This window comes from Lytechinus variegatus, chromosome 13, assembly GCF_018143015.1.
Source record: "Lytechinus variegatus isolate NC3 chromosome 13, Lvar_3.0, whole genome shotgun sequence".
NCBI lineage: Eukaryota > Metazoa > Echinodermata > Echinoidea > Temnopleuroida > Toxopneustidae > Lytechinus > Lytechinus variegatus.
In genome coordinates this window covers 19,863,278-19,887,732 of record NC_054752.1, presented here as the reverse complement: position 1 = coordinate 19,887,732, position 24,455 = coordinate 19,863,278, and the positions used below count along the sequence as shown (strand labels likewise).

At 34.0% G+C, this 24,455-nt stretch overlaps 1 pseudogene; it reads right to left on the bottom strand.

The window, feature by feature from the left end:
* Positions 1-552: 552 nt before the first annotated feature.
* Positions 553-23,716, bottom strand: LOC121426543 (annotated as a pseudogene).
* Between the last annotated feature and the right edge of the window lie 739 nt (positions 23,717-24,455).

Genomic DNA, 24,455 nt, shown 5'->3' with positions numbered 1-24,455 from the left:
TATTAAGTGCCCCGTCTTACAAAAAGTTATGATTGATCCAATCAACCACGACTATGGAAAGCCAGCAATTTCAACATCAAACATACATATTTGTTTAGAAGAATATTTTCTTTAAATGATGTATATTCATATTTTTCTTGAAATTTCAGTTTGCTTCTTTTTGTTTAAAAACGACAAACGACATTGTGCGAATTTCCTGAAGAAAAAGTTATGACATTGATGGATTTCCATAAAGTTGAGGCTGATCGGATCAATTGTAACTCTTTGTAAAATGGGGCCCAGGGTCCCGTCTTACAAAGAGTTGTGATTGATCTGATCAATTGCAACTATGGAAAGCCAGCAAAGTGAACATACGAAACGCATGTTTGTTTAAAAATTTTTCTAGATATGAATGTATATCCCCTAAGTCATTGATTTTTTGACAATTTGGTGTTTTCCTTGGTTTACAAAGGACATTTAGCAAATTTCCTGTTGAAAAAAAATTATGACAATGATGGATTTCCATAGAGATATGATTGATTGGATCAATTGTAACTCTTTGTAAAATGGGGCCCAGATTTTTTTACATCAAGACTTACAATCAATTGCCAATTAAAACAAAGCAATCTGATTGGTTCACTGCAAGACTTCACTACGAGAGGTATTTGCAACACGGATCCTGATTGGCTACTATCGATTTGCAATTGAACTTAACTGTTACAGGGCCCTTGACGACAAGCAGACATACACATAACAAGCTATGTTATTATTTCATTGCAATAACTGATATCAAAAATACAATTCTGAATATCAGGAATAGCAATTTGGTAGCAACATAACATGTTTGTCGAGACTACCGAAATCATTCAATTTGATTTGCTGACAGCAAGCTCATTATATTGTCATTATCACAATTCTTTATGAAGCGGCTCACAAAATACGCTGTCTAAATGTGACAGAACCCGTAGCAATAGTTCTTTTAGAAAAAGAAGTTTTCCGGCAAAGTGAGATAAAAAAAAATTCTCACTATCAGCCAATGAAATTGAATGATTTCAGTAGCTTTAAACTATTCTTGGAAATGTTTTGATATAACGTGTTTTAATGAAACTGGCCCTAATTCTGCCCCGATGGGAACTTCTCTGTATGAAATTTTTTCCATGTGCAGAATATCTGAGTAACAATACATTAAGTCACTACATACATACATCAAGGTAGGTAAATCTATATGTAGCTAAAGGTAAACTTTCTATTAAAAAATAAGAGGCTTTAAATCCTCCTTGAGACTCTCCATTCTGTCTACTCCCTTGTGTTCACTGAACTCACCAATATAAACAGTAGCCGTGTTACATAGCCATGGTGTTGGCAATGAACTGTGGAGAAAAGAAAAGAAAAAAAAAGAAATTTATAATTCAACAAAATTTCAAACATTGGCTACGAACAATAGGTTGAAAATTAACACTCTCTGAAGCTTTGGTGTAAGGGTTAATAATGTGAAAATTACAAGAGCTTCTTCTTAAATTCCAGTCTAAAAACAGTGAGTGGCAATTTAATATAATTATCCATACCTGCCAACCATGACAGCAAATAAAAAGGAACAAATCACTCAAAAAATTCAAAAACTAGGATAAGTTTCCCATTCAATACTAGGTATTTTCACAGAAATATATATTTTCACAGGTACACATGGGTTAAAATCGCATTCCCCCCCCCCCCAAAAAAAGGGGGGGAATGTTCCTATTTATAGGAACGACTGACAGACTCTATGATTGTTGAATGGTAAATTATCAATTCTTTAATTTGTGAGGAGATTATTAGTCTGGCAAAGTTTTTTAAGACCTCTATCTCTTTTGATAAAAGCTCCCCATTCCCCCACTAAGCAGTTCAAAATTTCCAATTGAAACTACAATTTTAATCTCTTTTAACCTTTTTTCTTAATAAATACTTATTGTAGATGTAAATGTAATGTAATATTGTATGAAACAAGTGATATATTGACAAAGAAATTAGAATTTGAATGATAATGAACAGAGATACATAGCAGATACAAGTAGTGAAACAAATTACAATCATCAACATTGAACAAATGAGACAATGAAACAAAATTATACCTTTTATCTTTTAATAGCTCTGTCAAAATTTTATATCAAAGTGGTAATTAAAGCTGAACATACTGAATCTCATGTCATAGAGATGTATTCCAATTCAAACAGACTACCAGTTTGAATAGCAAATCAAACAGTATTTCAAATAAGAGGCATTTGACTTTAAGGAGATAAATCACAAATCTTCATATAATTGTAAAGAAAACAGGCATAATGGCAGAAAGATCAATTCACACAGAATGGAGAAGCATGACTGGTGATCCTTTCTTGTGGTAAACGATAGATTCATTGCCGATGGTTTAGCGTGTGAGAAAGGATCACCAGTCGTTCTTAAAGTCGCCCTTAATTTACGAACAGCTTTATGAAACGGCCCCCTGGAGGGAAAGCGCCTAACAAGTGCCAAATTTTTTTCTTTAAAATATTTCCAACAAGCATATTCTTTCTGATCAACTTTATACTATCATCCCTAATTTTGGAGATCCATTATTATTCCAAAGATCTCTTTGTTGACTTAGTTAACAATTCTATTTGTAGTTGTTTAAGAAAACTGTTGCTGCACTAGCGGCATGAGCGTCTTTGGACAGTGTGTGCACTCAATGAAACATCACCATTATTATTTATTCATCATTGATATAGCAGCTTGTCACTCATAATACCGCTGGTGCAAATTGGCACCATATAATATACACATCAATCCTAGAGCTACGATTCGTCTGGCACGTTTTCAAGAGCTAATGTTAAAGCGGTCTTTAGAGGACAAGTCCACCCCAACAAAAACTTGATTTGAATAAAAAGAGAAAAATTCAACAAGCATAACACTGAAAATTTCATCAAAATCGGATGTAAAATAAGAAAGTTATGGCATTTTAAAGTTTCGCTTATTTTCAACAAAATAGTTATATGAACGAGCCAGTTACATCCAAATGAGAGAGTTGATGACATCACTCACTCACTATTTCTTTTGTATTTTATCATATGAAATATTTTTATTTTCTCATCATTGTCATGTGAAATGAAGTTTCATTCCTCCCAGAACACGTGGAATTCCATTATTTTAACATTTTGTGCTTCAGGCAATGATGTCCTAATCGTCAAATTTGTAAAAATTGAGATATTGTATAATTCAAACAATAAAAAACAAAAGAAAAAGTGAGTGAGTGACATCATCGACTCTCTCATTTGGATGTAACTGGCTCGTTCATATAACAATTTTGTTGAAAATGAGTGAAACTTTGAAATGCCATAACTTTCTTATTTTACATCCGATTTTTATGAAATTTTCAGTGTTATGCTTGTTTGATTTTTCTCTATTGATTCAAATCAACATTTTTCTGAGGTGGACTTGACCTTTAATGATTTTAAAAAAATGGATGGGTACCTTTTATTTTCTTTGCCTTGTAACATCAAACAGACATGGTGTATGTAATGAACTGCAGTATGAAATGAAGAAATGTATAAAGCAAAAATGAAAATTGAAGAAATGCATGTCGGCTACATGTAGTAAAACATACAATACCATCACCAAAAAGCAGTTCAGGGAGCGTTTCATCAATATTTTCATCCGACAAGCTGTCAGATCTGACATCTTTCCTTGATTCTGATTGGCTGAGAGGCACTGTTCCTATGGTAACTGTCGGATAAACTGGTACTTGTCGGATAAAATGTCCGACATGTCCTTTCATGAAACGCCCCCTGGTTACTGTCTTTAGAGAGTTGAGATTAATCCGATCAACCACAACTATGGAAAGCCAGCAACATCGACGTCTAAACTGCATGATTGTTCAAAAACCTCTAGATATGATGTATGTAATACATTCATTGCTTTCTTGAAAATTCAGTGTGCTTTTTTTACAAAGGACATTGTGCAAATTTCCCGTAGAAAAAATATTACATTGACAGATTTCCATATAGCTGAGAATGATTTACTGATAATTTGGATAAATCACAACTCTTTGTAAGACGGGGTCCAGGAATCAAAACAAGTTCAATTAACCTTTAGTAGGCATCATAAGAATTCTATGGTCTTTGTTATGGTAAGGATCCCCCTTCCGTCAAAAAGTTTGCCAGAATTTCAGCCCCCCCCCCCAAAAAAAACAAGTGGAATGCCTCTGGCTGTCGCACCTGCATCATGCGGTTCAATATAGCATCAGTGCTGACTTTGAAAACTACTCTAACTTGCACAAGATGTTCAGTGATACATGGTTATACATGGTTACTTTTATGTCCACTTTTTATGAACTAGACCAATAAACTTACAGAGATATGATGGTTATTCAAAAAAAAAACCAACATGGCCAAAGTTCATTGACCTTACATGACCTTTGACCTTGATCATGTGACTTGAAACTCGCACAGGATGTTCAGTGATACTTGATTACTCTATGTCCAAGATTCATGAATCAGATCCATAAACTGTCAAAGTTATGATGGGAATTCAACAGATACCCCCAATTCGGCCAAAGTTCATTGACCTTTGACCTTGGTCATGTGACCTGAAATGCGCACAGGATGTTCAGTGATACTTGATTACTCTAATGTCCAAGTTTAACGAACTAGACCAATAAACTTTCAAAGTTATGATGGTAATTCAACAGATACCCCCAATTCGGCCAAAGTTCATTGACCCTAAATGACCTTTGACCTTAATCATGAGAGCTGAAACTTGCACAAAATGTTCAGTGATGCTTGATTACTATTATGTCCATGTTTCATGAATCAGATCCATAAACTGTCAAAGTTATGATGGTAATTCAACAGATACCCCCAATTCGGCCAAAGTTCATTGACCCTAAATGACCTTTGACCTTGGTCATGTGACATAAAACTCACGCAGGATGTTCAGTGATAATTGATTAACCTTATGTCCAAGTTTCATGAACTAGGTCCATATATTTTCTAAGTTATGATGACATTTCAAAAACTTAACCTCAGGTTAAGATTTCGATGCTGATTCCTCCAACACGGTCTAAGTTCATTGACCCTAAATGACCTTTGACCTTGGTCATGTGACATGAAACTCTAATACAATGTTCAGTAATACTTGATTAACCTTATGGCCAAGTTTCATGAACTAGGTCCATATACTTTCTAAGTTATGATGTCATTTCAAAAACTTAACCTCAGGTAAAGATTTGATGTTGACGCCGCTGCTGCCGCCGTCGGAAAAGCGGCGCCGATAGTCTCACTCTGCTATGCAGGTGAGACAAAATTAAAGGGCCAGTCTATATTTTTGTGAAGGTATGAATCATAGTATGAAAACTAGACATATCGTTTCTTGTGAGTGCATTGGGGACTCCAACACAGAGCCATACACATGTACAATACAAATCAAATAGAGAAAGAAGGTTGGTCAATATAGAAGTAGCCCCCAACCCCCCCCCCCCCCCCCCCCCCCAAATCCTGAGGTCAGTTGTGGCCCCAAAAAAGAAGAAAAAATTTGGACTGCTCAAAACTTTTCATCATCAACTAGGAAAGGCCAATCATAACAAATTGCTTGGCATTAGCAGAAATCCTGCCAGTTTTTCTTCAAATGTTGCTATTCCTCAAGATATCATCTCAGCCCAAAACAGTGCAGACAGTCAACTACATGAAAGCTGCTACAATAATTGCTTTATAGTGGGATTCTTACTTATAGGCCAAGCACAAAATTTTTGCTCATGATTGATACATGTATACATAAAACTATCAACACATAATTTTTGCTCATGATTGATACATGTATACACAAAACTATCAACAAAAGCAGAAAATGAATGTCCACAGTTAGAGCAAGAACCAAACGCCATTAAACCCAGAACCCAAATTGTCATTAACAATTAGAAAGCAAAATAGATATTAAAAAAAAATAATGAATGTGATTAGGCCAGTTAAAATGCATGCAATATCTACCTCGAAATATTACTTTCAATTTTCAAATAAATGGAAGTAAATTGAAGTAAAACAATTATAAATGAATCAACTAATTTCATAGCATACAAGAAAGAATGTAAATGTATCACCAAAGGGCAAGAAATTTTGTTTTTACCTCATCATACTGCATCATCGCATTTCCATTCTGTTGTGTGTCTTTTCTCCTGAAGAAATCTAAAGAAATGAAAAAAGTAAGAAAAAAAGAATTAATTGGGAGTGTTGGTACAACCATTCATTAAATTCCATTATCATTGCTAGTGGTACAGACAGAGGGCAATTGGATGATGAGTAAATGTTACATTTGAGCTAATTTCAAGTTCTAATCTTATTCTTTTGTACCCCGAATCTACTCTCTACTCTCCTCTGATACAAATATGTAATCATCATGATGTTTTGCATTTCATAGAATTTTGTGACTTTCGCTGTTCGCCCCATCACTGGGTGATTTCAAGTTCGGTGTTTGGTGTTGAGAGTGTGAACAGGCTGGTGAACCAAGCTCCAACATGAGCTGGGTTCAAATTGACGATACTAATCACGTTTTCAATAGCATGTGGTGTCTCAACAATGAAATGGAAATTAGGTAGAAATTGCAGTAAAATTTTGATGTAAAGAACGCAAATACAAAAAGCACTTCAAGAATTAAAAAAGAATATAATTGTTTATTACAAGGCATAAAGCTCTTATTATTTCCACCCATCTTAAGAGGAAGACGAAACTTCCCTGTAGAAGCTAATTTTATGGGGATGTTTCATCCTCTTTGCCACCTGTTCTGAGTTTCAGATTACCAACACTAACATCGAACTTAAAATCATAAATTTCCCAGTCCCTGGGGGTTGGTGCAATGACATGAAGGTTATCAACAGTAGCTGTAATGCTTGGCTCAGCAGATAACAATTAACGCCACCTCTCATTGTGAAATGCCTGAGAAGCTTAATATCCAATGTACATTCTGACACCAACTTCATTTCAGGTACGGTGTTGTGACCGGGGTTGTCACAACACCAGCACTAGATTTTAAAGGTCAAGACCACCCCATATAATTGTTGATTTGAATATTTAGAGAAAAATCAAAGTAACATAAAGCTGAAAATTTCATCAAAATCAGATGTAAAATAAGAAAGAACTTTATGACATTTTAAAATTTCACTCATTTTTCAAAAAACAGTGATATGCACAACTCAGTGACATGCAAATGAGACAGCCGATGATGTCCATCACTCACTATTTCTTTTGTTTTTTATTGTTTGAATTATACAATATTTCATTTTTTACATATTTAATCATAAGGACCAACTTGACTGAACCATACAGTATTAAGCAATGCTAACTCCTCATCTTGAGAGAGGAATTGATCATTGTTTCAGTTGACAATGAGACGATTAGAATATTTCATACTTCAAATAATAAAATATGAAAGAAATAGTGAGTGGATGACGTCATCAGTCTCCTCATTTGCATATTGACCACAATGTTCATATAACTGTTCTGTGAAATTAAGCAAAACTTTAAATATCATAACTTTCTTATTTCACATCCGATTTTGATGAAATTTTCAGTGTTATGTTTGTTTGATTTTTCTCTTTTTTTATCAAAATAAACTTTTTTTTGGTGTTGAATTGTCCTTTAACACTGTACATACTTGAAATCGGTGACACATTTGCTATGGCGACAATTGCTCGGGGCTTTATTTTGTCTAAGGTTAGGGTTGCAACAGGGTTTTATGTTAGGTTTAGGGTAAGGAACAGTGTTAAATCCAGGGTTGAAGTTGGCCATTCCATTATTGTGTGGAATTTGCGTCGGAGCAATTGTCGCCGAAGCAAATGTCATGGAACCTTGAGATCACCCAGTGGGGTGATGACAACACGATACCTGTCAAGGCACGTAGACGTACTGCACATCCAACAAAGGAATCAAACTGAATCTGACCGTTGACTCCATACCGTCTCACGAGGGCACCAATGGCGTTGGGTGATAACCTATATCCTGTATTAAAAACACCAAAATATAAACAAATCAATGCTTTCTTCTTTAAAAACAATTCTACCTTTTTATGATCATGAGTACAGAAGTCATAACAATTAAATCGTCATCGACGCGTAAACAATACAGGACAAGCTAGAACTTTCACTTACTAATGTGTTACCCTTTCAGCACCTGGGTGGAGAGTGGCAAAGTTTGGACTGATGCCTTGCCAAAGGATGCTAGGCTGTTGTCGGATTCGAACACACAACCCTTTGATATCAAGGCGAGAGTCAGAACTACTACACTACTACTCTGCAACAATAAACTTCCGATAAACTTGTTACAAAAATTGTAATTTTTTTTGTGATACCAATTTTTTTTAAAAAGGAACCCCCCTGAAGGGTCCCCACAAGGAAAGTACAGAACTGACAGAACGTCCAAGTTACCGAATAAGGCAAGTGCCCCTGCCAGTTCTCGACCATCGATTAGGCCCGAACGGTCTTGGTCAACTTGTGTAAAGGTTTGTTTCCACCGCTGGAGCACCGTCCACAGTTTCTTTGAATTCTGTGAAGCCCATCTTTCCTGAAAAATCTCTCTGAAGTGAAGGGTGAAGTCAGTCAAGGAAATGCTATTGCTTGGTTAGTATAAGTTCTCTTCATTATATTTGATAAAGAGGATGATTTCAATGATTAATATTAATAACTATTATCATAAAGTTATTATTCGATCATCATCTTCATCATCACCATCATCATCATTAACATCAACATTATCATCATCATCATTATCATCATCATCATTATCATCATCATCATCACCATCATCATTATCATCATCACCATCAACATTGTCATCATACTCATCATTTTCATCATCATTATCATTATCAACATTATCATCATCAACATTATCATCATCATCAACATCATCATCATCAACATTATCATCATCATCTTAATCATTAAATTCCTCCTCCATCCCTTCTTCTCTTCCTCCATAATCATCGTCACTAAGTATTCACCATCATCATCATTTCCATCCCAGCATAGCGATATAAGATGTCAGATTTCAAAGGATACATCAAGCATGTTGATCATCAATGTACAGGTCTCTATACTAAATGCTGGAAATGAAAATAAACAAGATATTAAGAAAAATTTTAAAACACTTAATATTAAAGATACTCTGACAAAATACATGTACCATAGCTACATGTAATACAGCATACAAGTTTTATTTGTATACATGTAGAATTCAAGCATTTTAGATTGTGAACATTATATTGATAATTTTTTGTCCAAACTTTTTTTAAACTTACGGCATTGGTGGCAGAATATTATGCTATACACTTAATATTGTTGAAATGTTTTAAAATAATTGTACTAAGGTATCCATCTTCATGTTATTGCTGATGCAGATACTTCAGGATTTTATAATGATGTGCAAAAGCATGTTGCTTGTGATTGTTTCACCGAACTATAAAGGCAACTTGTCAAAGGTCTACTCCTCAACAGCAGGAGTCCCACTACAGAGGATTTAACTTTGTTTCATATTGCTTTCTTGCCTTTCTCTACATTCCCCATAGAAGTATTTTGTCTAAAGATGGACTGCGAAGATTGATAAAAGAAATAATGCTTGCAGGATTCCTTCGGAAAAGATGCAGCTGTTTTTTTATATATAAACACTGTATACTGGTATTTGAATGTACATCATTTGTTCTAACACATGACGGGCTATGCATTAGTACTACTGGAATCTATCCAAGTTGATTCTTAATGGGGGCACAATAATCTATCTGATTTGGGCAAAATGCAACTTAGGAGATGTAAACATAGAATATATGTTGGCATTTTCTGTTCTGAAAAAAAAATGCCTTGGCCTAGATAATTATTCAACTTCAGGAAGGTTGACTAACTTCAGCAAACTCTAATGTATACTATTTCAGGTTCAAAAGTTTTTAAAAAATAATTTGCCATATATCAAAAAAAATTATGGCTTACAATTAACTGGAACAGGTTCGAAATACATCTTGACATACATGTACACTCAGCAAAAAAAGTTCTTGGACACTTATAAAAGTTAAAATATTTCATATCGATATTTGATTAAAGGCGACTTATTGTATGTCAACATGACCAGACAATATTCCTCTTCCAGTATGACATGAGATTTTCATGTGAACAGTCGCGCATGTGTGGTTAATTAAACAATAGCAATGTCAGCGAAAGAAAATTGCAAGAAAATGGATCAGTCAGTGCATGGCTGGTTACAGGCATTAAACAATAGCAATGTCAGTAAAAGCAAATTACAAGCAAACGATCAGTCATTCTTCAGTTGTGAAAGTTTGAGTTGCATAAAATATCCATTAAAGGGGAAGTTCACCCTGACAAAAACTTTATTTATTAAAAATAGCAGAAAAAAAATAAAAAATATTGCCGAAGGTTTGAGAAAAATTCATCCAATAATTAAAGTTATTAGAATTTCAATTATTTGATTTGTGACGTCATATGCGAGCAGCATTCCTACGTAGCGAATGGTAAAAAAATCAATGAAATGTCATTTTCTCAGAAAATTGAAAATGGTTTTCACTGTAACTTTTGTATAACAATAGACAAATCATTTCATACCCGATCATGAAAAGAAAGAAAATAAGGCATCAGGAACCATACAAAATTTGAAATTCATACATTTTATATTACATTTTATAACACATGGGGCAGCTGCTCGTTAATGACGTCACAAATCAAAAAATTTGAACTCTAATAACTTTCTTACTCTTTAACGGATTTTCCTCAAACCTCACCAATATTTTTTACTATTTTTTCTGCTATTTCACGACAAAGTTTTCTTCAGGGTGAACTTCCCCCTTTAAAGGGCAGGTCCAAGCTATTGTCCCTCTGAAGCCAAAATTAAATCTTTGCCTAAAACTAGCATATTGTATGTCTATAAAAGCTTATACTATGAAGTTTTTTGCCCTATATTTTTTTTCTTCTGAAAACGTAAAGTTAATGAATGCCAAGGTCACGATTCCAAGAAATCATTAATTAGCGTGACGTACGGGACATCACATTTTTTGATCTGCAGATAATGCTAATTATATATTTGAAAATTATTCTGTGGGGACTTGTTGTGCTAAGTTCATGCAAATATTTGAGAAAAAAATAATTTAATAATTTTGAAAACTAATTAATTAAGTTACTTATCTGGTGTCCAACAGGCAGTGTCCCGTATGTCATGATTTAGCATGTGTTTTTTTTAGATTCTAATTAAGAAAAAGTTGAACAGTTTTCTTCAAACTTTGGAGAGTTCTAATTTATATTACAATTTATCCAAAAATTAAAGTGAATTTACTGAATTAATTTCATGTTTAATTATATCAGCTAATTAAGTTTTGTGACATACGGGACGAATGTGTGACGTACGGGACACACCATGGGATTTCTATGTAATTTCAATTAGGGTTATTTCTAAATAAGGAGCAAAGATAATGTAAATTTAGATAAATAATATTTTATCAGTGGTTGGTAAAAGGCTGATAATAAAGTTAAAATTTGTAATAAATAACATTAATCAGTTTTAATTAGTTATGTTATGAATTAAATGTATAAGGTAATAAAAGTTTTTATGTTTTGTTTAATCATATACTATGATAGAAATATATATAAATCATAATAATCCATGTAAAACTTACTTACTTTGGTTTACATCCAGTTTTTATAAATTTTGATGAAATTTCAATTTCCCCATTCGTTTAACACATGAAATTATTTGCAAGGCATCTTTCATAATAGGTTGTAAAGTGTTTGCTATGTTTTGTGTCAGTGTGTGCTATATCATGATAATCCATGTAAAAATTGACTTACATTTGTTTGCATCAAGTTAATTATTAATTTTGATGAAATTTCACTTTCCCATTCGTTACACATGGACAAATGTCCCATACGTCACATGTCCCGTACGGTACAGTGCGGTTGTTTATATTTTGAGCTATTACATAATAACACCAATGAGTTCTATCATTTCATTCATGGCTAATGAAACTTGATAAGTTACAAGATGAAAACATGATAATGAGAGATTTCCAGCTTATTCCAATTCACAGAGTTTAAATGACAATATCTTTTTTAAAAAAAATCAACTTTTGTCTAGTCCTGTACGTCACAGTGCATATTAATTAGAATATTACATTGTTAATGGAATGGTAGATCACTAATTTTTTATGAATTATGAATAAAGAGGGCATGACTGGCCTTCCAAAACAAAAACCATAAAAAAGTTTTTCTGTTGTGCATTTATTTCTTATGTTACACAACTTTAAAGTCTCTAAATGTCCCGTACGTCACAAGTCAAATAGCTTGGACCTGCCCTAAACGATAAAAGCAAACTTAAAGTCAAATACCACTCTAATAGTGAAGAGAAAGTTATGAACCTTGGATGCATCACTATTCCACTGGAAATTCAGTCAAAGTTAGACGATGAAAAAAATGTCAAATTTCAGTATCTTGGCATAAGCAAAAGAAAATTATCCTTATCCTCCTATCTTCTGCAGGGGTGGTTGCCCTACATGTACGTCGACCACTCCTAGCAGTCTCTAACTTCATTAATAGCCAAATACCGCTGGTTCAAATTTGAAATTGTTGTTGGTGAAAATTGGAAATATCGAGCTACTGTTCTAACTGACTGCCCAGCCTGCAACATTCTTATTGCTCTTGCACGCTCTTGGTTGGAAAGCTTCATCTTGAAAGTGAGTGTCCAAATGATCCATCTCATGATGCATTCCTAAGCATTCAATTCAAATGATAAACGCCTGTTGAAATTGTTGAATGTATGCCTACAGGATGGCCATGATCATTAGCATTTGAATGGCAATTTCTTGCAATTTTCTTTTACTGACATTGCTATCATTTAAAGCATTTAACCACTCATGCATGACTGTTTCACATGAAAATGTCATGTCATACTGGAAGAGGAATATTGTCTGGTCATGTTTACATGTATGCATTTCATCTATATGGAATATTATAACTTTTATAAGTGTCCAAGAACTTTTTTTGCTGAGTGTTCATTATTCACAAAATTTATAGAATATATACGACTATAAGCAGAAACAACAATATAAATACATGTATATAAGCAGATAATGTAAGCACAAGTGTGTTGGCTCAATTAGTAGACCAAAATTATTTTTTGAGGATTTCTATATCTGACTTCTATTTTCAATAAATATGGTTTCCCACAAAGAAGATGAAATGTTGTATCTTACGCTGATATGTTCCTGCTATCCCACTACTTGTCAAACATTGTTGAAGCTCTTTCTGATCTATCTGTTGGTCCTGTGAAGAAAGACAAGGCAAAGTGGTCATCAACTAACATTATAGGAAAAAATTATTGCCTACTAGTGTGTAATGCACTGGACTGTAAGAGAATAATAGCATACATTGTTTGAAATATAATCGGATCACTGGAGTAAAATCTGCTTTGTTTTGTTCAATTTTGTCTTCTTATCATTCTTATGTTTGCTCTTTAATATTTCAAGACTAAGAATTTTTTCAGTGCATTTCTTAAAAATTCATTCATTTCAAACTCATTGACCTGGGGGTGTTTCATGAAAGGACTTCATTTTATGCGACAGTTACCATAGGAACAGTGCCTCTCAGGAGTCTCAGCCAAATGAGCCAAATGAGCCAATCAAAATCATGGAAAGATGTCAGATCTGACAACTTGTCGGATGCAAATATTGATGAAACGCTCCCCTGGAGTGTAGACTACCTTGTCCAATTACTTAAACAAAATTGCATACCTATCACGTACATGTACTGTACATGTACTTAAAGGGCAAGTCCACCCCAACAAAAACTTGATTTGAATAAAAAGAGAAAAATTCAACAAGCATAACACTGAAAATTTCATCAAAATCGGATGTAAAAGAAGAAAGTTATGACATTTCAAAGTTTCGCTTCATTTCACAAAACAGTTATGAACGAGCCAGCTACATCCAAATGAGAGAGTCGATGATGTCATTCACTCACTATTTCTTTTGTTTTTTATTGTTTGAAATATGAAATATTTTGATTTTCTCGTCATTGTCATGTGAAATAAAGTTTCATTCCTCTCTGAACATGTGAATTCCATTATTTTACATTTTGTGCTTCAGGCAAGGAGGTCCTAATCGTCAAATTCGTAAAAATTCAAATATTGTATAATTCAAACAATAAAAAACAAAAGAAATAGTGAGTGAGTTACATCATCAACTCTCTCATTTGGATGTAACTGGCTCGTTCATATAACTATTTTGTTAAAAATAAGCGAAACTTTGAAATGTCATAACTTTCTTATTTTACATCCGATTATGATGAAATCTTCAGCATTGTGCTTGTCTGAATTTTCTCTATTGATTCAATCAACATTTTTCTGAGGTGGACTTGACCTTTAACGCAAGAAAGTGAGATGAATGGAAAGACAGAGGCTGAAAATAAGAACATTGCCGACTTCAGTACAGAAAGATTATAACAAAAATAAGGACAAAGTGGTTAATTGTTCTCTCCTTCAACAAAATTGGGATTTTCTCTCTTAAATACTACTAATAATATGGTCAATACCGTCAATTAATATACGGTAGCCATTATATGCTAATGTACATGTATACAGCAGCCAATGACTTTGACTTAGTACATTCAGTTCATATGAATTTTTAACTATTTTTTTTTTACTTTACATTCCAATATTATTATATACAAACTAATACAAACAATGTCAAATGGAAAGTAAACAATACGATGTATACACAAAAGATAAAAAATTTGTTAATCACAGACATCAATCAAATGACATGACAAAGATATGTGGGTAGCTATAGTGTAATGTGTCCTAGGGCCGATTGCACCAACGGGTCCTTGCAAGAACCGTCTTTCGTGTTGCCCGTTTATTATGATGCGCCATGTGAAACGCATTTTAATTAAATTACCTGCAAACATATTTTATTCATCCATTAAAAGAAAACAAAATCTTTGTTTATGAAATGAAGTGATATATCATGAAATTGCATACAAATTGGTTTAAATGCCAGCTAACAAATTTTATTTGTTTATCATACATTTCAGGAATATCCCGCATACAGTGCATCATAAAAGATGGGCGACATTAAAGACAGTCCTTGGAAAGACCCTTTCGTGCAATCGGCCCCAGCTTACAGAAATCAGCATTTTGCACATGTTTGTTTGTTGTTAGTTTTTTTGTAGTGTTTTTCCAGAGATGAGATTGATTGCATCAATTCCGAGCTCTGTTTGTTCATGAAATGCTCCCTATTTCATATCTTCACAATTATGACTACAGAGCGTTGTTGCATTGCATCATTATAAACTAGGCGACATGTAATTACTCCTCCTGGCTGGAAACTTAAAACAAGTTTTAGTTTCAAATCATATTCCATTGAACTTAAATTCTAATAAAACTGCATGTGTCTGCATATAATGTAAATTTGCACAAAATCATTAAACAAACAATGGGTCTGAACGTTTACCCACACAAGCGGATCAAATACAGAACGTCATGATGTGGGGTCAACTAGAGCAATTATGGCTTCATGTCTAAAAATAGATCTTGGGCATGCAGTGAGTGATGTTCCATGACATTTGCTCTGCTGTTAATTCCACACACTAATGGATTCACCAATTTAAACCAATTACCATGAATTTATTTAACACTATATCCTATCCTATCCTATCCTAAACCTTACCCTAAACTTACACGTATACAGTGTAAAACCCTATTGCAGCCCGGAGCATTTGCCGCTGGAGCAAATGTTGTGGCAAAAGTGAGTGAACACAGTTCAACGCACGGTGACAATATGAGAGAATTATGAGTGAACAAAATAGAAACAAACCAAAATAGTCATAAATACTGAATACTTTCACATGTACTTAATAAATGATTATAACACTATTGAGCAATGACAAAATATGGTTCAAATTGTATCATAGGAAAAGAATAGCTTATTTTTTCGTTTATAGGTTATCGAAGCTCTGTCAGTTGCGAATATGTCAGCTGCTCCATTCCTTACCATCCCCCCCCCCTTTTCCCCAAAAACATAATCAGAAGGGGGGTAAGAAAACAAACAGGCAATGTCTTAATTTCTAGCATGAATAGTTTTTTCCTTTTTTAATTTCAGTATATTACAAGTTTTCTTTTAAAGCTAATTTTGATTCATTGATGCCGAAATATAATTTCAATAGGAAATGGTTGGGAGCAATCCAAAGAGTTGATCAGAAACTAGAGTGCTTTATTCAGAGCAAAGTTTAGTTGAAATTATAATATATACTTTTTAAATTTCCACATGCTTTTCCTGTGATAGCTAACACAGGAAACAACATGTGGGACAACACTAGATATTAATGGACAGACATTTTCAAAAAGTAATTTTTCTGAGATCTCCATTTGTTCATTACTCAGTAATTCATACATTTTCTTAAAAGGTTGTTTGGCAGATATCATACTTTTATTCACAATTTGATGTCAATTTTGTTCAAAAAAATCGTGTTTTTGTACTAATTGTACCAATACCAGACTTTATCTTTAATAAGTGAATTGATTTTAAAAGAAAACTCACCTGTCCAGCCACAGCAGCAAAATACTGATATAAAGGGTCCTGTTAAGGAAAAGAAAAGTAAAAAAAAAAAGATTAATAATTTGAATCATTGAATGATACAGTACGCACACGTAGCTCTCTAAATATGATGATCAAGAGTCCATAGAGGTTGTAAAATTACAAGTACATGTAGATGTACATGTAGTTATATTTAGGTAGATAGGATACATTGTAGGTAGTAGCAGGAGTAGTAGTAGTAGGAGTAGTAGTAGTAGCAGTAGTAATATTAGTAGTAATAGTAATCGTATTAGTAGTGGTAGTAGTAGAAGTAGTAGTAGTACATGTAGTAGTAGTAGTAGTAGTAGTAGTAGTAGTAGTAGTAGTAGTAGTAGTAGTAGTAGTAGTAGTAGTAGTAGTAGTAGTAATAGTAGTAGTAGAAGTAGTATAGCATAAATAGTACATGTAGTAATTAGTAGTAGTACTGCAGTAGTAGTAGTAGTAGTAGTAGTACTACTAGTAGTAGTAGTAGTAGTAGTAGTAGTAGTAGTAGTAGTAGTAGTAGTAGTAGTAGTAGTAGTAGTAGTAGTAGTAGTAGTAGTAGTAGTAGTAGTAGTAGTAGTAGTAGTAGTACTAACAGTAGTACTTAGTAGTACTTAGTAGTAGTACTTAGTAGTCAGTAGTAGTAGTAGTAGTAGTAGTAGTAGTAGTAGTAGTATAGTAGTAGTAGTAGTAGTAGTAGTAGTACATGTAGTAGGAGTAGTAGTACTACTACTAGCAGTAGTAGTAGAGTTAGGAGTATTTGTAGTCATGGTTGTAGTAAGAAGTAGTGGTTCTTGGTCAAAGTGGTTGTAGTATATAACATTAGCAATAGCAAATAGAAGTAATAGCAGATTAGAAGTATGGGTAGTATCAGCATCATTATTATTAGTAGTACTAATAGTTGCCATGGTACTAAAGTATCTTTGTAGCTGGCTTACCTGTATCTCTATATGTTGCCCAACACTTTGAGGAAAGCCCCCTCCCCCTGGCTTGTCTCAAAAGGGTGTATTTTTCATTGAGAACGAGTATTAACGGAAACTTTCAAGACAAGCAGGGGCGGGGTGATTATTTCTTTTCTTTAAAGAGTATAAAAGGATGCGTTATACTTATCTTCCACATCAGTCATGTATAATGAAATCAAAATACTGTGTACACAAAATACTGTGTACACATGGCATTCAGCTTGCCTGTCTTTGAGGAGATACATGTAAATATGATAATGTAAACTATCTTTTTAAAAGTCTGTAAACTGTTTTTATTGCGTTGGTTATTACATGTAGATTTATTTACAAAAAAACAAATCAAATACACAGAAAGACGGGGATCATTTTCTTTCCTTTTTAACAAAGAAAAGACTGGCATTCTACATTTGTAGGTCTCGTGCTAATATCCTGGATTATATTCAACATTTTAGAATATTAAAGTATTTGACTGTGTCAATTTTTTTTCTTCTTACATTATTAATGATTTTCTGTCACTAATAAAATCATCAAAATCTACTGATTTAAAAAGTCATAGTACTTTTTATTTTCAATTTTCCAAGTGTACCTTCAATTTCTTATTCATTTTCTTTTCTGTTTTCATACAAGCTACATGTTCCAAGGGTTATATCTTACCTGAACGGGAGGTGCACCGTACCCTGGCATCCCACCAGGGTAGCCTGGCTGCTGGGGAGCTCCATACCCAGGATACGCCATTTTAAATAGAAATCTGAAATACAAAAAAAAACAAAAGGGGAAATCTACCAGTAGATGGAGACCCAACTGCATACAAACTGTTTTAAAATTCATAGGCCAAACTACACCATTTTCTGAAATAAATCAAATAGTTTTATTAAACTATCTTCTTAAATATTTACATGTAAATCAAAATGCATCTTAACATGTAGCACTGCTCCATTCTGTTTTGTTTATGACACACCATGTTTGTATTAGACATGTTTTATGATTTGATAAAAATGAAGGAATAAATAATCAAATCATAATGATAACATTCTGTGTTTATAGTTAGGTAATAAGCGTGGAGCGTTGTGGCCCAGTGGATAAGTCTTCTGACTTTGAAACAGAAGGTTGTTGGTTCGAATCCCAGCCATGGCGTAATTTCCTTCAGCAAGAAATTTATCCACATTGTGCTGCACTCGACCCAGGTGAGGTGAATGGGTACCCGGCAGGATTAATTCCTTGAATGCAAGAGCGCTGAAAGGCAGCTCGAGCTAAAGCTGGGGTTAATAATAATATAACGTGCCTCGGAATAGAATATTTCTAGATAGATGGCGCTACTATTATCATTATACTATTATCATTAAGTATAATTTTTCTATTTTGATTCAAACCAATTTTACGTTGGTGTTGACATCCTGAATTGGCAAGAAGATCTAATCTTATGACTTTCCCCTGTAGCCTCCTTTCTATTGCACACTTGCAAAAAATTAAGATAAAATTCAAAATTTTAAAGTGTATCAATATGATGCAACAGATTCTGACTCATACTATTTTTAAAGGCCAAAGCTAGACTCCTCTAGTCTAACATTAAAAATGAGTCATAATTTGATCTTAACCCTATCTAGGCCGGGGTATTTTTGGAGATTATATGGCTGGTCGTCGTAAATTTGGCTTCAAAAGATGCGCAAGACTTGAAAATAAAGTCACTGAGTGGCGCGGTCAAAAAGTTTTGTGCTGTGAAAATATTGAGCAAATCGTTGAGGGGGGGGCCCTCCAAGGACCCCCCCCCCCCCGGGCCTAGATAAGGTTAATGCTAAATCCTGTTCTGAGGGGTATACCCAGTTGTTGTGTATCCGGACGGGTTGTGTGTCCGGACGATCAATTTTAGAAAGTCATTTGAAAAAAATTTACAAGCGAAGTTTCATCAATTTTTTAGTGCAAAATGTTAGGAAATATTATAGAGAACAAAATAGAAGATGATTACTTCCATTGAATTTGTATTTTTAGTGTAATCCAAAGACGAAAAAGAAGGCTTCAAAAATATACAGTGTCCGGACACCCGACCCCCCATCCTACTCAAGGCTGAAAATAATGAAATATATAAATAGAATAAAATTTAATGAGCAAAATGCTGAAAATTTCATCAAAATCGGTTAATAACGAAGTTCTAGATTTTAAAAGTTTTAGCAATGTTTTATGATAACATTTGTAGATCTATATATGAGCATCATCATGAATATTCATAACAAGGCAGACAGATGTCAAATCCCCACTTTCCTTTTCTTCATTATTACATGAAATCAATTTCATTTTTCATTTATAGCTCTTTGTGTGAATAAGTTGTAGCCATGAATATCTAAGTTATTGCAGAAGTCTAAAACAGTTGTCAATCCAATTCAATAATCATGATTTGTTTTATTTCTTGGATGAAAGATCAAGTGGTATTATGACACCATCAGTTTGCTCATTGAATATTCATGAACGCATGCACAGAATAGAAATTTTTCAACAAAAAATAAAGCAAATGAACTTTTAAATGTCAAAACTTTGTTATTGACCTTGTCCAAGTTTGGTAAATTATTTTCATTAGTCTGGCTTTGAGTACAATGTATACCAAATATGCATAACTGTCTGTCACCTTCCTTCTTGGATTGTGCTTTATTTATACAATAATTCAATGGGATGATTAGACATCAGACTCTAGAATAGACCTATAGGTGAACAGAGCTGCTGCGTGACACTGCAATATATAGTGTGTCCCACACAAAAAAAGGAAACCCGTTTTCAGAGATAGAATTCACGATCATTAAATATGATTCTTACGGTAGATCTCAATTTGATACTCATGGCAAGAGTGGAATCTCATCTCTCATTTGAAACCAACATTTTTACTAAAAAATTTTAGCAAATCATTCACACATGGCAGATTATCAACAATAAATGAAGAGTTTAGTTGCAAAAGGGGTTACATGTAGGTCCAATTTGGACCATTCCGAGAAAAACCATGTTTTCTATTCTCCCTTATTGCAATATTCTTATGACAAACTAAATTGTCATGATGTACTATCCCATCATGTAAAGATGAAATTGGGTATAAAAGGAATCTACCTGTCTTCAATTTTTTCTATATAGGAATATAATTTTGGACCAACCCCTTTTGCAAGTAAACTGAAATGAATCCAATCTATTTTGATTAAAAAATTGATTTTTCTTTGCCACTTTTATTCAAGTTTTCAAGTGAAATTCAAATTTTCTTTGATTTCATCTTTCTTTGCTTTCATCAAAGCAAATAAAATATAGAGGTTTTGAGACAGAAAACAATAAAATTTATAAACAATGGACCTAACCCCTTTTGACAAAGGAGCTCTTCAGAAGAGTTTGTTTGCAAAAGGGGTAAGGTCCACTCCAAGAAAATCATTTTTTAAATTCACGATTGTACCTTGCTTCTCTCGTTTCAGTTCCTCCGCTGTTCGGAGATCGGCATGTATAACTGCAAAAGTTGAGTCAATTAGTCTGGTAAATGTCAAGTACCATGAGAACATAAAATTGGGTATAAAGAAATTTACCTGTCTTCATATTTTTTTAAGATATTCTTATCCAAAATAAATCTGTGTGGACCTAACCCGTACCCCTTTTGCAACTAAACTTGGTCGGACCTAGGTCCTAACCCCTTTTGAAAAAAGTTATATTTCTTTGCCATTTTAGATCACTTTTTAATAGGAATTTTGTGCATATATGAATGAAATATCATAATCTATTGTAGGATGGTTTTTTGCTATTTTGTTTATTTCCTTTATTCTTCAGCTGTTGTACATTTCTGTTCTGTCTAGACTTATGTTCATTTGCATTTCTTTTCAGCACTGCCCTTGCAGTCTGAACTTAGGTTATTTGAGTTTAATTATATTCAGTTGTCATTCATTCATTCTTCTCTGAATGCCTTTCCTCCAATTCTCTTTTGTCATCTTCATTCCTTCTCTATTCTCTATTCAGGTGTTCCATTCACTCACCTGACTCCTTAGTTTCTACTTCCATTATTACATAATCACCAGACATCTTTGTCATCTCATCTCATTCCTTATTTGTCTATCTTATGAATTGGGTTCTTACATTTTAGTTTGATCCGATCCTTCCATTTTCTTTAGTTTGATTGGTTGTTATTTCTAATTTAAATATTTATGTAAGTTATAGAATGATTTGATTTTAGCTGAGGCAAAGCAGCCCAGATATTAAACAGTGCACTACCAGACTTCTTCGGTTACAGTTCTATTTATTTGCGTCTTAGTTTCACTATTTCCCCTAGTTTGATAAATAGAAGGATCGAACTAAAATGTAAGAACCCAATTCATAAGATAAACCAATATAAGGAATGAGATGAGATGACAGAGATGTCTGGTGATTACATGTATGTAATAATGGAAGTAGAAACTAAGGAGTCATCAGTCAGGTGAGGGATGGAATGAGTGGAACACCTGAAGAGAGAAGGAATAATGAAGATGACAAAAGAGAATTGGAGGACAGGCATTCAGAGAAGAATGAATGAATGACAACTGAATATAATTAAACTCAAATAAAAACAGTAGAGGCGCTGGTCCAAAAATTGGGATTGTCCCAGAAAACAAGGATATCCTCATAAACCAAGACAAATCATGTCTTGATAAATTGAGACTGTCCTTGTGTATGGGGACGTTTTTTTTTTTCACTTCCCCCTCCAGGACAAAGAAAGCAATTACGGAAATTGAGAGTGCTAAAAGTAGATTCAGTGACCTCAATTCCCCCCAGTTCACCGTCTACTTTTCATGACTTACCGTCTTCTAATAATCTTGTTATGAAGATATGTTTACATTGACTAGCACACTTGATTGGTGTCGGTACTTGACAGGTGAATGAACTTTCCTAGATTTCTTGTGTGAAGAAATGCTTATAAACTGAGACAGTCCCTGTAAACTGGGACGATCCCAATTTTCTGACCAGCGCCTCTACTGAAAAAAGGCTAAGTAAGTTCAGACTGCAAGGGCAGTGCAGTTATTTCCTTTATTCTTCAGCTGTTGTATGGTAGTGGATCGTATTACCGAACACTTTTCATGAATTTGATCATATCAAACACATTATTCCATAAAATTCACCAAACTTTCACCATAAATACACAAATACCTACAAAGATATAACATGCAGAAATTTTGCCGAAATTGTTTTTCATTTTTACGACATCAGCTTCCAATCGGACCCCTCTTCGCAAGTGAAATATTTTGGTCACTTGAAAAGGTATCGTATTACCGAACGTGTGTTTTCTATGGGAAAAGTTGGGAAAACAACAAAGTCACTGATGAGCTATTTTGACCATATTTTATTGTTTTGAGGATATAAAGACTTCGAAATTGTGTTTTTGATAATTTTTCATCATTTTTCTATTTAAGTTCCCTTTGGAAGGAAGTTGCAAAGGTTTGAGCGTATTTGATTATTTTCTGACGCATATGATGCGCGCGTTCGGTAATACAAGGCCGGTCGGTAATACAATCACTCACTATACATTTCTGTTCTGTCTAGACTTAGTCTTATGACGTTCATTTGCATTTCTTTTCAGCACTGTCTGAGACAGTGCTGAAAAGAAATGCAAATGAACATAAGTCTAGACAGAACAGAAATGTACAACAGCTGAAGAATAAAGGAAATAAACAAAATAGCAAAATCCTACACTATTTTGAATTAAAAAGAGGTGGGAATCCCGGTTTCCTTTTTTTTTCTGTGACGCACACAATTTACTAGCACTGACTGTATTCTGCCTTAACGGTCCCACATTATGCTTTTCAAGTTAGTTATCCGGGTCCCAACCGAGAGGCCGGTACGGTAAGATGAGACTCGGAATTCGGAAAAGCCTCTTCTTATAAATCTTAACTCTTGTCTTTACCCCTAAAATTCCCACAATCCTTCTTACCTTGGTTCTGGATGAAAAGGTAAAACCGAAAGAGTACCAGTGTGGTACAAAGCTGCAAGATTTGAATTCGAGAATGAACGACAAACGTCAGCGCCACAAAAAAGTCAACTGATTCCAAAAATATATGATTGCGCTAGCGCTATGATCGATGTGTGTGGCGTGGGCGTGGTCACCTCTGAGTGCTCTTTGAAAACGATACTTCCACATATCGAGTTCCTGGAATTTTACAAAATATCCCGGATATTTACAAATGATGCTATAATTCTTCTATGCACAAAAAATGGCCCAGTGCTATGGGTGTCGATCAAGGGGGGGGGGGGGGGTGATATATATCACATAAGTAGCGCATCTAATTTTGTCTGAAGGAGAGCAACAATAGACATTTCTACTTTGATCGATGAACAGGCTTCGTCCTACAACATCGTTGGAGTAAACTAAACTAACTAAACTAAACAAACAAAAAAATCAGGTGGGGGGATCGAGGTGCATATACAATCACCCCCCCCCCCCCCAATATTTCGAGGTCATGGAAAAAAAATAACAGAGTATCTCCAGGAAAAATCTATTAACATATCAGTAGCAACTGAAAACACAGAATACAAAAGAAAGAAAGACTGAAAAACAAAATTCGTTCCCCCAAATTAGCTAACTTATAAGATTTTTTGTTCTGAAGTTGAGAAGTCTGTTTTGAAAACATGACGCATTATAAATATAAGTGAACTTAACTGCCAATATATATGGTAATTTAATGCGCCATGGATAATGCATACTTATGTTTAGACCCTCTCTCATTATATATATATCAAAATTGTTTTAACAACAAATGCATTTTATATTAATTTAGCACAAGTTACACGTACAGGTTGGGAATGTACAATGATAGAAAAAACATTTTTCCTTATTCAAAATACACTTTTTCTTTCATACACTTTCCCTTATTCAAAATACATTTTTCCTCTTTCAAAATACGCTTTTACTTTTGTATTCCGATCCAAAAATAAAATAAT